Source organism: Brachionichthys hirsutus, unplaced genomic scaffold (genome assembly GCF_040956055.1).
Source record: "Brachionichthys hirsutus isolate HB-005 unplaced genomic scaffold, CSIRO-AGI_Bhir_v1 contig_973, whole genome shotgun sequence".
NCBI classification, from domain to species: domain Eukaryota; kingdom Metazoa; phylum Chordata; class Actinopteri; order Lophiiformes; family Brachionichthyidae; genus Brachionichthys; species Brachionichthys hirsutus.
This window is the reverse complement of record NW_027180693.1, coordinates 18,732-33,303: the sequence shown is the minus strand read 5'-3', so window position 1 is coordinate 33,303 and position 14,572 is coordinate 18,732.

The window sequence follows — 14,572 nt, the reverse complement described above, 5'->3', positions numbered from 1 at the left end:
AAGAATGTCTGGTTGATGTGAAAGGCAAGTTTCTTGGAGACAAACTTTATCTGAGTCTCACTGGAATCTACTATTGGACTGTCTTGTCCCGTGAGGGGTCGCCACAGCAACCCAACGTTCTCCACTTCACCCTGTCCTTTGTATCGTCCTCCCCAACACCAGCCACTCTCATGTCCTCCCTCACTACGTCCATGTATCTTCTCCTGGGTCGTCCTCTAGCCCTGTCCTTCGTATCGTCCTCCCCAACACCAGCCACTCTCATGTCCTCCCTCACTACGTCCATGTATCTTCTCCTGGGTCGTCCTCTAGCCCTGTCCTTTGCATCCTCCTCCCCAACACCAGCCACTCTCATGTCCTCCCTCACTACATCCATGTCTCTTCTCCTGGGTCGTCCTCTAGCCCTGTTCCCTGGCAGTTCCATCCTCAGCATCCTTCTACCGATATAGTCCCCGTCTCTCCTCTGGACATGTCCAAACCATCAAAGTCTGGTCTCTCTGACCTTGTCTCCAAGATGTCTAACCTTCACTGTTCCTCTTATTGTCTCACTCCTAATCCTGTCCAACCTGGTCACTCCCAAGGAGAACCTCAGCATCTTCATCTCTGCCACTTCTAGCCCTGCCTCCTGTCTTTTCCTCAGAGTCACTGTCTCTAAGCCTTCCATCATGGCTATCCTCACCACTGTCTCTGAGCCGTCCATCGTGGCTGTCAAAACGGCCCTAAAAATTCACCTTTCAGGGGGACAGAAATGGAGATAGTCATCACGACTCTCTCTGGATCAATCTCCCCCCACCCTTTTTGTCCACCTACGTTGTACATACTATGTGTCTTTGTAATTTATTGTTATTTTGTATCAATTAAGTAATTTAAAATTTGTTTTATTGGTATTGTTAAATGTCGATGATTTATGTACGAAGGACTTTCAACGGAAACAAGACCACAAGGGCTTTTTAGAAATGGTCCTCTTAGACAGGATGTTTGCATGTACTCGTACTGTAATACATACTACTGTTTGACTGTATTTGAACTGTAATACATGCTACTGTTTGACTGTACTTTTACTGTAACATTCTATCTCATAAATATATTCATCATCATCAGTCTGATCTGGATTCAACCCCTTTGAGCTACTATAAGGGTCACTACAGGAAAAACTGGAGAACGCTAATGGAACGAAGGCTTGCTTTCTTGCTTTCTTTTACAGCACAATAAAAAAACTTTTTTTAAAGAGAACTGATGCAAAACTGAACAATACAGTACAAAAAACAGAAAACACAATCAGTTTGTATCACAAAGATTTGTAACAAGAAGCCATCAACACATTGATTACGTGCTCTGGGAGCAGATGGGTTTCCTCCAGTGCGATCCAGTGCAGCTAATGTGCTGGTATGCTGCAGCAGGATCTCAAAGGGAACCAGCCTCTTTAAATATTAACGCTGCAGAGATGGAGCAGAAACTCCTCTGAGCTTGATGCTCCAGACAGGCCTCAGGTTTCTCCTGCTCAGTGTGAGGCTGTAACCAGAAGCTCTGTCACAGATCCACGGTCTCTCCTGAATTTCAATCTCCCACATCCAGGTGAGCATCAGGAAATTAGTAGGTATTAAGTATTTGTCCATATGCTCCTGGGACCCAGCTCGCCAGTCCACTCCAGAGGACATGCTAACTGGCTGGATCTCAGGAGGATATAGCTAATCCAGAAGTAATGACTTTTTATTTATAACAAAGTCAATTTTGATTTCATAATGTCGTTATTCAGCAGAATGACTCGGTCTGTCAATCAAAGCACAGAAGGCGGAGCCAGCTCAGTGATTGGCTGTTCCTTTACACAGACACGAGCAGCAGCACTTGCAGCTGGAGTGAGTTGAGCTGCAGAAACGATACGATGTAAGAAGCAAACAAACAAACAAACAGTCTGGCATGGATGAAATCGTATCTTGAGAGACGAGAACAAATGGTTGACATAAACGGAACCTTGTCCTCGTCCCTCCCGGTGACCTGTGGGGTTCCTCAAGGCAGCATTCTAGGGCCGTTACTGTTCCTCCTATACATTAACGACATGAATGCTGCCTGTAACTGCAAATTGTTCCTGTTTGCTGATGACTCAGCACTCCTGATTTCGGGAGAGGAAAAAGTGCAGGTTGAGGAAGCTCTCAGCTCTGAGAGCAGTAAAACTGCAGTAACATGTCCTTTAGTCAGCATCTGCCGGAAGAAGCTCGTTCTGACAGTTTCAACTTGTTTATAGGTCATTTTACTAATTCCAGTCTGAAATCTGCAGTCACATCTTCTTCTCGTTACTGGTAAAAAGTAATATTATTTAAGTTACTAGTTAGTTTCCCAACACTGTGTATAATTTCCAAAAATCACACGGAAGGTCTCTCGCCCTCGCTCTCGCACATCCGGCCAGACAGCGTCTCCTGTCCGTCTGGAAAACTCTTCAGTCATAAAAATAATAATAATAATAATAATAATAAATAAATAAATTTAAAAATAAATAAATTCAAAAATAAATAAATAAATAAATTCAAAAATAAATAAATAAATAAATTTAAAAATAACTAAATAAATAAATTTACAAATAACTAAATAAATAAATTTTAAAATAAATAAATAAATAAATAATTTAATTAAATTTAAGTTATATTGCACCAGATCAGAACAGACAGCTGTCTCACTTTACAGGTATAGGCAGCCTTTCTGCAAGAGCAGAAGGTTGTTCTGACAGTCTCAACTTGTTTACAGGACATTTTTCTTCTTTCAGTCTGAAAACTGCAGTAACATGTCCTTTTGTCAGGCTCTGCCAGAAGAAGCTTGTTCTGACAGTTTCAACTTGTTTTGAGGTCATTTGGCTGATTTCAGTCTGAACACTGCAGGGACATGTTTTTTTGTCAGGCTCAGCCAGAAGAAGCTTCTTCTGACAGTTTCAACTTGTTTTCAGGTCATTTTGTTGATTCCAGTCTGAAATCTGCAGTAACATGTTTTTTTGTCAGGCTCTGCCAGAAGAAGCTTGTTCTGACAGTTTCAACTTGTTTTGAGGTCATTTTACTGATTTCAGTCTGAACACTGCAGTCACATCTTCTGACAGAGGAAGACTCTGCCAGAAGATTTTGATTTTAACGGAGAGACAGTCCGCCTCCGTGGTGCGAGCGGGCAGCAAAACAACAACAAACGGAATGGATCGAGTTTACGCCACCGACCTTAAAAACAGACGAGGACGAATCGTTTCCGTATCAGGCCGGAGTGAAAAAATTAATATTTTACTTTTGAAATAAAAGTAAATGTAACAAGGTAAAAATGAAAAAGTAATTCGTTACACTACTCGTTACTGGTAAAAAGTAATATTATTTAAGTTACTAGTTAGTTTCCCAACACTGTGTATAATTTCCAAAAATCACACGGAAGGTCTCTCGCCCTCGCTCTCGCACATCCGGCCAGACAGCGTCTCCTGTCCGTCTGGAAAACTCTTCAGTCATAAAAATAATAATAATAATAATAATAAATAAATAAATTTAAAAATAAATAAATAAATAAATTCAAAAATAAATAAATAAATAAATTTAAAAATAACTAAATAAATAAATTTACAAATAACTAAATAAATAAATTTTAAAATAAATAAATAAATAATTTAATTAATTTTAAGTTATATTGCACCAGATCAGAACAGACAGCTGTCTCACTTTACAGGTATAGGCAGCCTTTCTGCAAGAGCAGAAGGTTGTTCTGCCAGTTTCAACTTGTTTTCAGGTCATTTTGTTGATTCCAGTCTGAAATCTGCAGTAACATGTCTTTTTGTCAGGCTCTGCCAGAAGAAGCTTGTTCTGACAGTTTCAACTTGTTTACAGGACATTTTTCTTCTTTCAGTCTGAACACTGCAGTAACATGTCCTTTAGTCAGCATCTGCCGGAAGAAGCTTGTTCTGACAGTTTCAACTTGTTTTGAGGTCATTTTTCTTCCTTCAGTCTGAAAAATGCAGTAGCATGGCCTTTTGTAAGACTCTGCCAGAAGAAGCTTGTTCTGACAGTTTCAACTTGTTTTGAGGTCATTTTTCTTCCTTCAGTCTGAACACTGCAGTAACATGTCCTTTTGTCAGCATCTGCCGGAAGAAGCTTGTTCTGACAGTTTCAACTTGTTTTGAGGTCATTTTACTGATTTCAGTCTGAACACTGCAGTCACATCTTCTGACAGAGGAAGACTCTGCCAGAAGATTTTGATTTTAACGGAGAGACAGTCCGCCTCCGTGGTGCGAGCGGGCAGCAAAACAACAACAAACGGAATGGATCGAGTTTACGCCACCGACCTTAAAAACAGACGAGGACGAATCGTTTCCGTATCAGGCCGGAGTGAAAAAATTAATATTTTACTTTTGAAATAAAAGTAAATGTAACAAGGTAAAAATGAAAAAGTAATTCGTTACACTACTCGTTACTGGTAAAAAGTAATATTATTTAAGTTACTAGTTAGTGTCCCAACACTGTGTATAATTTCCAAAAATCACACGGAAGGTCTCTCGCCCTCGCTCTCGCACATCCGGCCAGACAGCGTCTCCTGTCCGTCTGGAAAACTCTTCAGTCATAATAATAATAATAATAATAATAATAATAATAATAAATAAATACATTTAAAAATAACTAAATAAATAAATTTAAAAATAACTAAATAAATAAATTTTAAAATAAATAAATAAATAATTTAATTAATTTTAAGTTATATTGCACCAGATCAGAACAGACAGCTGTCTCACTTTACAGGTATAGGCAGCCTTTCTGCAAGAGCAGAAGGTTGTTCTGCCAGTTTCAACTTGTTTTCAGGTCATTTTGTTGATTCCAGTCTGAAATCTGCAGTAACATGTCTTTTTGTCAGGCTCTGCCAGAAGAAGCTTGTTCTGACAGTTTCAACTTGTTTACAGGACATTTTTCTTCTTTCAGTCTGAACACTGCAGCAGCATGTCCTTTAGTCAGCATCTGCCGGAAGAAGCTTGTTCTGACAGTTTCAACTTGTTTTGAGGTCATTTGGCTGATTTCAGTCTGAACACTGCAGGGACATGTTTTTTTGTCAGGCTCTGCCAGAAGAAGCTTGTTCTGACAGTTTCAACTTGTTTTGAGGTCATTTTGTTGATTCCAGTCTGAACATTGCAGTAACATGTCCTTTAGTCAGCATCTGCCGGAAGAAGCTTGTTCTGACAGTTTCAACTTGTTTTGAGGTCATTTTACTGATTTCAGTCTGAACACTGCAGTCACATCTTCTGACAGAGGAAGACTCTGCCAGAAGATTTTGATTTTAATGGAGAGACAGTCCGCCTCCGTGGTGCGAGCGGGCAGCAAAACAACAACAAACGGAATGGATCGAGTTTACGCCACCGACCTTAAAAACAGACGAGGACGAATCGTTTCCGTATCAGGCCGGAGTGAAAAAATTAATATTTTACTTTTGAAATAAAAGTAAATGTAACAAGGTAAAAATGAAAGAGTAATTCGGTACACTACTCGTTACTGGTAAAAAGTAATATTATTTAAGTTACTAGTTAGTTTCCCAACACTGTGTATAATTTCCAAAAATCACACGGAAGGTCTCTCGCCCTCGCTCTCGCACATCCGGCCAGACAGCGTCTCCTGTCCGTCTGGAAAACGCTACAGTCATAAAAAAATAAAAAAATTAATTTAAAAATAAATAAATAAATAAATTTAAAAATAAATAAATAAATAATTATTTTAATTAATTTTAAGTTATATTGCACCAGATCAGAATAGACAGTTGTCTCACTTTACAGGTATAGGCAGCCCTTCTGCAAGAGGAGAAGGTTGTTCTGACAGTTTCAACTTGTTTTCAGGTCATTTTGTTGATTCCAGTCTGAAATCTGCAGTAACATGTTTTTTTGTCAGGCTCTGCCAGAAGAAGCTTGTTCTGACAGTTTCAAGTTGTTTTGAGGTCATTTCTCTTCTTTCAGTCTGAACACTGCCGTAGCATGTCCTTTTGTCAGCATCTTCTGGAAGAAGCTTGTTTTGACAATTTCAACTTGTTTTGAGGTCATTTTGTTGATTCCAGTCTGAAATCTGCAGTAACATGTCCTTTTGTCAGGCTCTGCCAGGAAAAGCTTGTTCTGACAGTTTCAACTTGTTTTCAGGTCATTGTGCTGATTACCCTCGCCGAAGAGGAGGCGAGGGTATTGCAAGTGGGTGCGTTTGTTTGTCTGCCTGTCTATTTGTCTGTCTGTCTGTTTGCTTGTCTGTCCAAGCGCATAAGTCAAAAACTAGTAACCCAATCGACTTGAAATTTTTACACAAGCAAGGTTCTGTCCGTGGCTCGGTCCTCCCCGAGAATGGCGTTGATCCGGATCTGGATCCAGATTCTATAATTATTTTTACATCTGGAATTGGGCTTGGTGGCGCAGTGGTAAGCACTGTTGCCTTACAGCGAGATAGTCGCGGGTTCGTCTCTGACTTGTGGCCATTCTGTGAGAAGTTTGCATGTCCTCCCCGTGTCTGCGTGGGTTCTCTCCGGGTTCTCCGGCTTCCTCCCACCATGCAGCCTAGGCTGATTGGTGACGCTAAATTGTCCGTAGGTGTGAGTGTGTGTGTGGCTGGTTGTCTGTCTCTGTGTTGCCCTGCGATAAACTGGCGGCTTGTCCAGGGTGTCCCCTGCCTCTCGCCCATTGACTGCTGGGATTGGCTCCAGCTTGGCCCGCGACCCGATGACGGACTAAGCGGTTGGGACAATGAATTGTGCCTCTGCTGTAAACTGCCACTTTAAGAGGGAGGGACACGAATGGCATGATGGGAAAAAGAGTCCAGAAGGAGTCTTGTAGTACGTTCCGGAGCAGCAAGCTCGAGCAGGTTTGGCCCCTCTGATCCGGAAGCCCTGTTTACTGTCTCACAAGATCCAATAGTCTATTGGAGGCGGGGTCTGCAATCTCTGATTGTCGTTTTCTAGTTGATTTAATATTGGTTTTATTTTTATTTGTATTGTTAATTGTCGATGATTTATGTACGAAGGACTTTCAACGGAAACAAGACCGCAAGGGCTTTTTTGAAATGCTCCTCTTAGGCAGGATGTATGACTTTATTTGTACTGTAATACATGCTACTGTGTGACTGTACTTGTACTCTAACATTCTATCTAATAAATATATTCATCATCATCATCACATAGCTATTTAAACCTTACAAGTAAACATCAGGAATCGTAGTAAAGACAAGGTGGTAGCCGTTAGTAAGCCTAAGCAGTAGAATAATTGAATATATATCGAGGAATAAATATAAAACTAATTAATATACATAAAACATAATATCTGCGCAGCATATATCACACACCCTCTAAATTACGGTGGATAGGTAATGAATTGTCTAACGTTGCATTTATTTTGCCTTTGTCGCTGTCACGGTTGTTTCGTTTGGTACTAGAAATCGCTAAAATTATCAAATATTTATCTAAATATTTCGTTTTCAATATAATTATATCAAATGTAAACCACAGTTGATTACAAAAAGTCAGCTACCAATGATATAATATTCAACATTATGATTTGAATATATGCCAGAATGTTTACCACGACCACGACCAACTAAATGTGTTTACACCAAAAATGTCTACGAAAAGCAACAAGCCCATTATACTTATAGGTGTTTAATTGTCAAAACATACTTTCAACGCCCCTTAAGTACACAATAATTGTTGGGAAAAACATAAAAAATAACCATTTAGGCCTGCATGCTGGATGCATTTTAGTAGCTCTGCATCTACTGCAGAATCTGAACTCAAGCTCGCCACCCATCCTATCCACACAAGGGAAAAGTACCGTATTTTCCGGATTATAAGTCGCGGTTTTTTTCATAGTTTGGTCGGGGGTGCGACTTATAAATCGGAGCGACTTATATATGCTTTTTTTTTACAAAATCTGTGAGCGCAGAGACAGTAGCCTACACATTTCTATAACAGGTGTTACAGGGAACTCTGTGACCCGTCAGAATCTGTCGTGGTTTCTGGAGGTTCAGAGTTATTTGTCACACCTGTTATCTAAAAACACAAATTAGAAGGGCTGATTGAAAATGGCGCCGAAAAGAAAGTCATATTCCGCGGCTTACAAGCTTCAGATAGTGAAATATGGAGCCGAAAACGGCAATCGAGCAGCAGAAAGAAAGTTTGGAGTGAGCGAAAAACTTGTAAGGGACTGGCGAAAAGCGGAGGTTACGCTTACTGAAATGAAGAAAACAAAGAAAGCTAATCGCGGGCGACAAGCTAGGTGGCCGCAGTTGGAGGAACGAATTCACGCATGGGTGCTTGAACAACGTGCTGCTGGGAGAGGTTTGTCAACGGTGCAGTTGCGTCTCCGCGCCCAGGTGGTTGCCAGGGAGGTGAATATAAACGGCTTTGCGGGAGGACCTTCTTGGTGTTACCGCTTCATGCAACGCAAACGCCTCTCTATCAGAGCAAGGACGACACTGTCCCAAAAACTGCCAGCGGACTTCCAAGCCAAGGTTGACAGTTTCCGCGCGTTCATTGAAAAGCATGTAAGTGATCACAACGTGACACCGGATCATATTATTAACATGGACGAGGTCCCCCTCACTTTTGACATCCCCATGGGCCGAAGTGTTGCAGAGAAAGGGCAAAAAAGTGTGAATATCGTTACAACTGGTCATGAGAGATCACACTTCACAGTGGTGCTGGCATGTTGTGGAGACGGATCAAAACTGCCACCGATGGTCATTTTCAAACGAAAAACCATGCCAAAAATCCAATCCTCCTCAGTTGAAGTCGCCGTGAACGAGAAAGGGTGGATTGATCAAGAAATGATGAACTTGTGGCTCACAAAGTGCTACAATAAGCGACCGGATGGCTTCTTTAGAGCACGCAAAGCTCTGCTTGTGATGGATAGCATGAGAGCGCACATCACACCAGTGTTAAAAAATAAATTAAAAGTTCTCAACTCCATACCTGCCATCATCCCTGGAGGCTTAACCAAAATACTCCAGCCACTTGATATCTCCGTGAATAGGAGCTTTAAGTCAGTTTTGCGTAACCTGTGGGAGCAGTGGATGACGGATGGAGAGCACAGCTTCACGGCAACCGGGAGAATGCGCCATGCAACTTTCCTGGAAGTCATTGAATGGATCGACAAAGCATGGGCTTCAGTGACAACCGCAACCATCCTGTCGGGATTCAGAAAGGCTGGAATAATTGGAACTGCAACTGACGACGAGTCTGATGTAAGCGACGTAGAAGAGGAAGCGGCGTCTTGTCTACCTGCCGAGTTGGGGGAGTTGTTCAAAAGTGACACCGAGGATGAAGATTTCCTTGGATTTCGTGATTCTGAATAAAACCTGATATTTTGGTAAACGTGTTAGCATGTTCTTTGTGCTATATGTTGTTTGGTGTTGGATTTTATCAAATAAATTTTCCCCAAAAATGCGACTTATCCTCCAGTGCGACCTATATATGTTTTTTTCTTCTTAATTATGCATTTTTTGGCTGGTGCGACCTACAATCCGGAGCGACGTATAATCCAAAAAATACGGTAACTCTGTTTTCAATGTGTCCGAGTTCTATTCAGTGCATGAATCTGCAGGTTCCTCCAGGTTCAGCAGGTCTCTGCACCTGATTCAGGGAGACTGTGGGCGTGGTTCTCTCATGTTAATGCATCTGCGTTTGCCCTTAAGTGTGTCACACAATAACTAAATGCTACTGCCAGCAGTGATAAACTTACTTTCTTGAAAAACCTTATTTTATCCATTCTTCTTCATCCATCTGTTCACAGTCTTCTGCTAAAACTCTTCTATCATGCTCTGTGTGCTTCAAACACGCTGCAGGAACTGACAAGGGTCAGTCACAGGGAAAACGTGGACTGGAGTTTCAGTGATGTGGGCATTCTCTATAGGAACAGGTGGAACGGGTTCTCTACCTTACGTCATGATGTGAGGGGAAACTGATTCATGATCAGATTTAAGTAAATAATGACAGGTTATATGTTTATTTATTTAAACTCATATTCTGGCGGCATTAATTGAATAAGTCGGCATTATGTAACAGCCTCAACAAAAAAAAAGTTTTATAAAACAACCCAAAATTATTTAGTCGGGAGGCCTAACGACGCCACTGGACAATTGTCTATCAGAGTTTGACAATCGCTTTCAAGGCTTTTCAGTCGCTACATTCATGTGCTATCCTTATCGGGAAGATGCTGAGGTTGATACCTGATGCTGTGGTGCTCGAGGAACAGCCTTGTTCTGAACACCAGCAAGACCAAGGAGGTCATAGTGGACTACAGGAGGTCCAGGAAGACTGAACACGCCCCCCTGTGCATACGAGGGGAAGCAGTGGAGCGTGTGGAGAACATTAAATTCCTGGGCATCCACATCTCCTCTGACCTCTCCTGGACACTCAACACCAGACACCTAGTGAAGAAGGCCCAGCAACGGCTCTTCTTCCTCAGGAAGCTGAAGCGGGCTGGACTCTCCTCTGTGCTGCTTGAAGACTTCTACCGGGCCACGATAGAGAGCATCCTGTGTCTCAGTGCGACCGTGTGGGACGGCAGCTGCACGGCGCAGGACAGGAAGGACCTATCCCGGGTGGTGAGGACAGCTCAGGGGATTGTGGGTCACCGTCTGCCTGATTTGGACTCTGTTTACACCTCCAGAGTCCAGAGGAGGGCCAGACGCATCGCCACAGACCCCACCCACCCGGGCCACAAACTGTTTGTCCCGCCCCCATCAGGGAGGCGGTTCAGGACAATAAGAAGCAGCACAGCGAGGCTCAGGAACAGCTTCTTCCCCCGAGCTGTGAAAGCAGTCGTTCCCTTGTAGCGATCTGTGACCGTGCCCGGTCTGTTGGCCTCAAAGCGGGCAAAGAAATGATTTAGTTCCTCTGCCAGCGAGGCGTCCCCGTTCAGTCGCCTGGTTGCTGTTCTTGTAGTGGGTTGTGGGTTGAATTCCCTGCCACATCCTCCTTGGATTGTTCCCGGCGAAGTGCTCCTCAATCCTCCGTTTGTAGGCCCCCTTGGCCTCCTTGATGCCTCTCCTCAGGTCTGCTCCGGCTTCGCTGTAGAGGGTCTTGTTGCCAGACCTGAAGGCGGTGTTGCGGAGTCTGAGGAGTTCCTGCACTTCACTGGTCATCCAAGGTTTCTGGTTGGGAAAACCCGGATCCATTTATTGACTGTAACAGTGTCCACACAGTTCTTGATGTAGGAAAGTACAGTGTCTGTGTATTCCTGCAGGATGTCGCTGTCGAAAATGTCCCAGTGAGTGTTGGAGAAACAGTCCTGTAGCTGAGGGAGAGCGTCCTCAGGCCACGTTGTTATTGTCTTTATTTGTGGCTTTGTTCTCCTCCGGAGGGGGGTGTAAGCGGGGGCGAGGCGCAGGCAGAGATGGTCCAATCCAGCCAGGTGGGGGAGGGGGGCGGCCTTGTACGCGTGTTTAATGTTGCAATAAACACGATCCAGGATTTTGTCCCCTCTGGTGGGACACTTCACGTTCTGGACGAACTTTGGCAGAACAGTCTTTAAACACGCTTGATTGAAGTCACCGGCAACGATCAGGACTCCGTCGGGGTGAGCGAGCTGGTGCTTGTTTACACTCGCACGCAGCAGGCCGAGGGCTATGCTAACGTTAGCATTGGGCGGGATGTAAACAGCTATCACGATGACCACCGTTAGCTCCCTTGGTTCAAAAGGCCTGCACGAGACTGCCAGAACCTCGATATCCGGGCAGCAGTGGGTCTCAACGGTCCTGCTGTTACAACACCACCCGTTGTGCACGTAAACACACAGCCCCCCTCCTCTGCTCTTACCCGAGTGTCCCGTTCTGTTGTGCCGGTGTAGCGTCCGGTCCGCTAGCTGGACTGCAGCGTCGGGGATCAGCGGTTGGAGCCACGTCTCCGTGATAAGCATAACGTTGCAGTCCCGGACGAAGCTGTTTGTCGCGAGTTGTAAATCCAGTTCGTCCATTTTGTGAGTGATCGATCTGGCGATGGTGAGGAAGAGGCTCGGGAGCGCTGGTCTGAGCGGTAGTTTTCGTAGCCTAACCGCTAGGCCCGACCGGCATCCTCGCTTCTGCTTCCTGTGCCTCCGCCGTCTCCGTTGCTTGCTAGGCGGGCTCAACCTCCACGGAGATCCCGGTAGCCTCGCTATATCCTGCGGGATTCCGTGTGAGCGTTGGTATTCCGAGTTTACTGGCCCATGGCCAGTAAATCCTGACGACTGTATGTTAGAGTCGCCTCGCAGAAATCGGTAAAAAGAACTAACAAATCAAGAAAAACTAAGCACCAGATCGGAGAGCATGGAGACGCTGCACGCACGGGCACCGCCATCTAGCACACGATTAAAAGACTCACCTCGGTTAAAAGTCCTTTCGTGTGGTCCCCCAAAGCTCATTCAGCTTTTCAACGCCTGAAGGCATTGTTTACCACTGCACCTGTGCTGTCATACCCAGAAATGTCCTTACAGTTTGTGGTCGAGGTGAATGCATCAGACACGGGCGTTGGGGCAGTCCTGTCCCAACGCTCCCTGCAAGACCAGAAGATGCACCCCTGTGCCTATTTCTCCTGTCGGCTTACAGCAGCCGAAATGAACTATGATGTGGGGACTTGGGAGTTGCTGGCCGTAGTGTTAGCCCTCCAGGAGTGGCGTTACTGGCTGGAGGGCTCCACACATCCCTTCATCGTCTGGACAGATCACAAGAACCTGTCGTATCTCCAGTCTCATCATTTTTGCTCTGATCACCAACCAAATTTAAAATAAAATCTTTACCAAAATGGTGTTTTCTCTACAGCACTTTAGTACAGAACAAATCTAAGGGAATGCTGACAGCAGGAAGGCATGCAATATGGGTGGGATACACCAAGAATCAGCTCTGAGACCTTTCTGTTTTCAGCGGTAGTTGACTGGCGGAGTCAGGATACAAGATGTTACATGGTCATGAGAGTAGAGAGCAGCTAGACAAGTGGAGCTTCACATTAAGGTAGCGAGGAATGAAAGCGAGAAGGAGGAGGTGAAAGGGTGAACTGAACGGAGAACAAATTCAGGTGGGTCTGTGTCAGAAGGGTTCCAACAAGGCTGGAGGAGAAGATCGACAGGACGGTAGTGAAACCAACTGGTTGAGAGACGACCAAAAGACAAGACGCTGAACTGGAAGTGGCACTGGGAGAGACCAGAATGATCCAGCCAGGATTATGAACCAGTGCGTCAGAGGGACCGCTCTGGGAAGGCTGGGATGGTTTGGACACGTAGGGTGAAGGACGATGAGGACAGACCCGTCTTAGAACGTCACTGTCTGTAATTGTGTAAAATACAAGTTTAGAAGAATTGTCTCATTCAAGCTCATCTGTCCAAGATGTTTTATCACACGATAAAATATAAATTGTGTGCATGTCCATAAAGGGAAGAAGGGGTTGCTTTAGCGTCTCTTCCTTTGCCCACTAGGTCACTTTGTCCGTGTGGGTTAATCCTAACGACCCAGAGGCTGCTGAGTTATCACCCAGGAGCTCATGTGAGTCGACGCCCGTGTAAAACCTGCTGTGGATAGTCAGAATATTTTCAGTCTGATGGGAAAAAGAGTCCAGAAGATATGTTGGAGTACGCAGGAGACAAAAATATTACTTGTTACTCAACCGAGGACTGTAATTAAAAGTTGCCAAACGAAGATGATCGTGAGTCCAGTTGTTCATTTCATTTCAGGGGTGAAACATAAAAGTTGTATCTTTCCCCGTTCCGGAGCAGCAAGCTAGAGCAGGTTTGGCCCCTCTGATCCGGAAGCCCTGTTTACTGTCTCACAAGATCCAATAGTCTATTGGAGGCGGGGTCTGCAATCTCTGATTGTCTTTCTAGTTCGATTTCAATTGTTTGGAACATTTCTGGTGTTATTCCGGAAACGGCCACAGGAGGGGGCACGGGGCTGCTTCAATGAGCGTCTGAAGTTGACAATAAGCATAAATATGCACACAAGCAAATGTCTTAACAACTTGTAACTTGGCACACTTATAGATGACATATGTGGCCGGAACTGACGTGACGGAAAAGTGGGTGTGACTTACGGTGACGACGTTATGGACATGTAAAGGTTTAATTTTGTCATATCTCAGGAACGGAAGGTCGTACAGAGGCGGGGTTTGGACCAGCATGTTCAGCATAGCCGAATTATGGAGGATGGATCAACTTCCCACGTCTCTACAACGTACGGTTCACGCGATATTTCGATTTCAAATATTTGGAACATTTCTGGTGTTATTCCAGAAACGGCCACAGGAGGGGGCACGGGGCTGCTTCAGTGAGCGTCTGAAGTTGACAAAAAGCATAAATATGCACACAAACAAATGTCTTAACAACTTGTAACTTGGCAGACTTATAAATGACATATGTGGCCGGAACCGACTTGACGGAAGAGTGGGTGTGGCTTACGGTGGCGACGTTATGTCAATCAAATCTTTATTGCAGACACAATGGTCCAATTAAAAAACACACATAACATTTACAACATTTACATCGTTTACACAGTAAACACAGTAATCCTATAATAACATCAGGTACCAATGACACCAAATACCTGAGTTAAACTTCACAGCACTTAGGCTTGGCTGAGTCAGTGTTCTG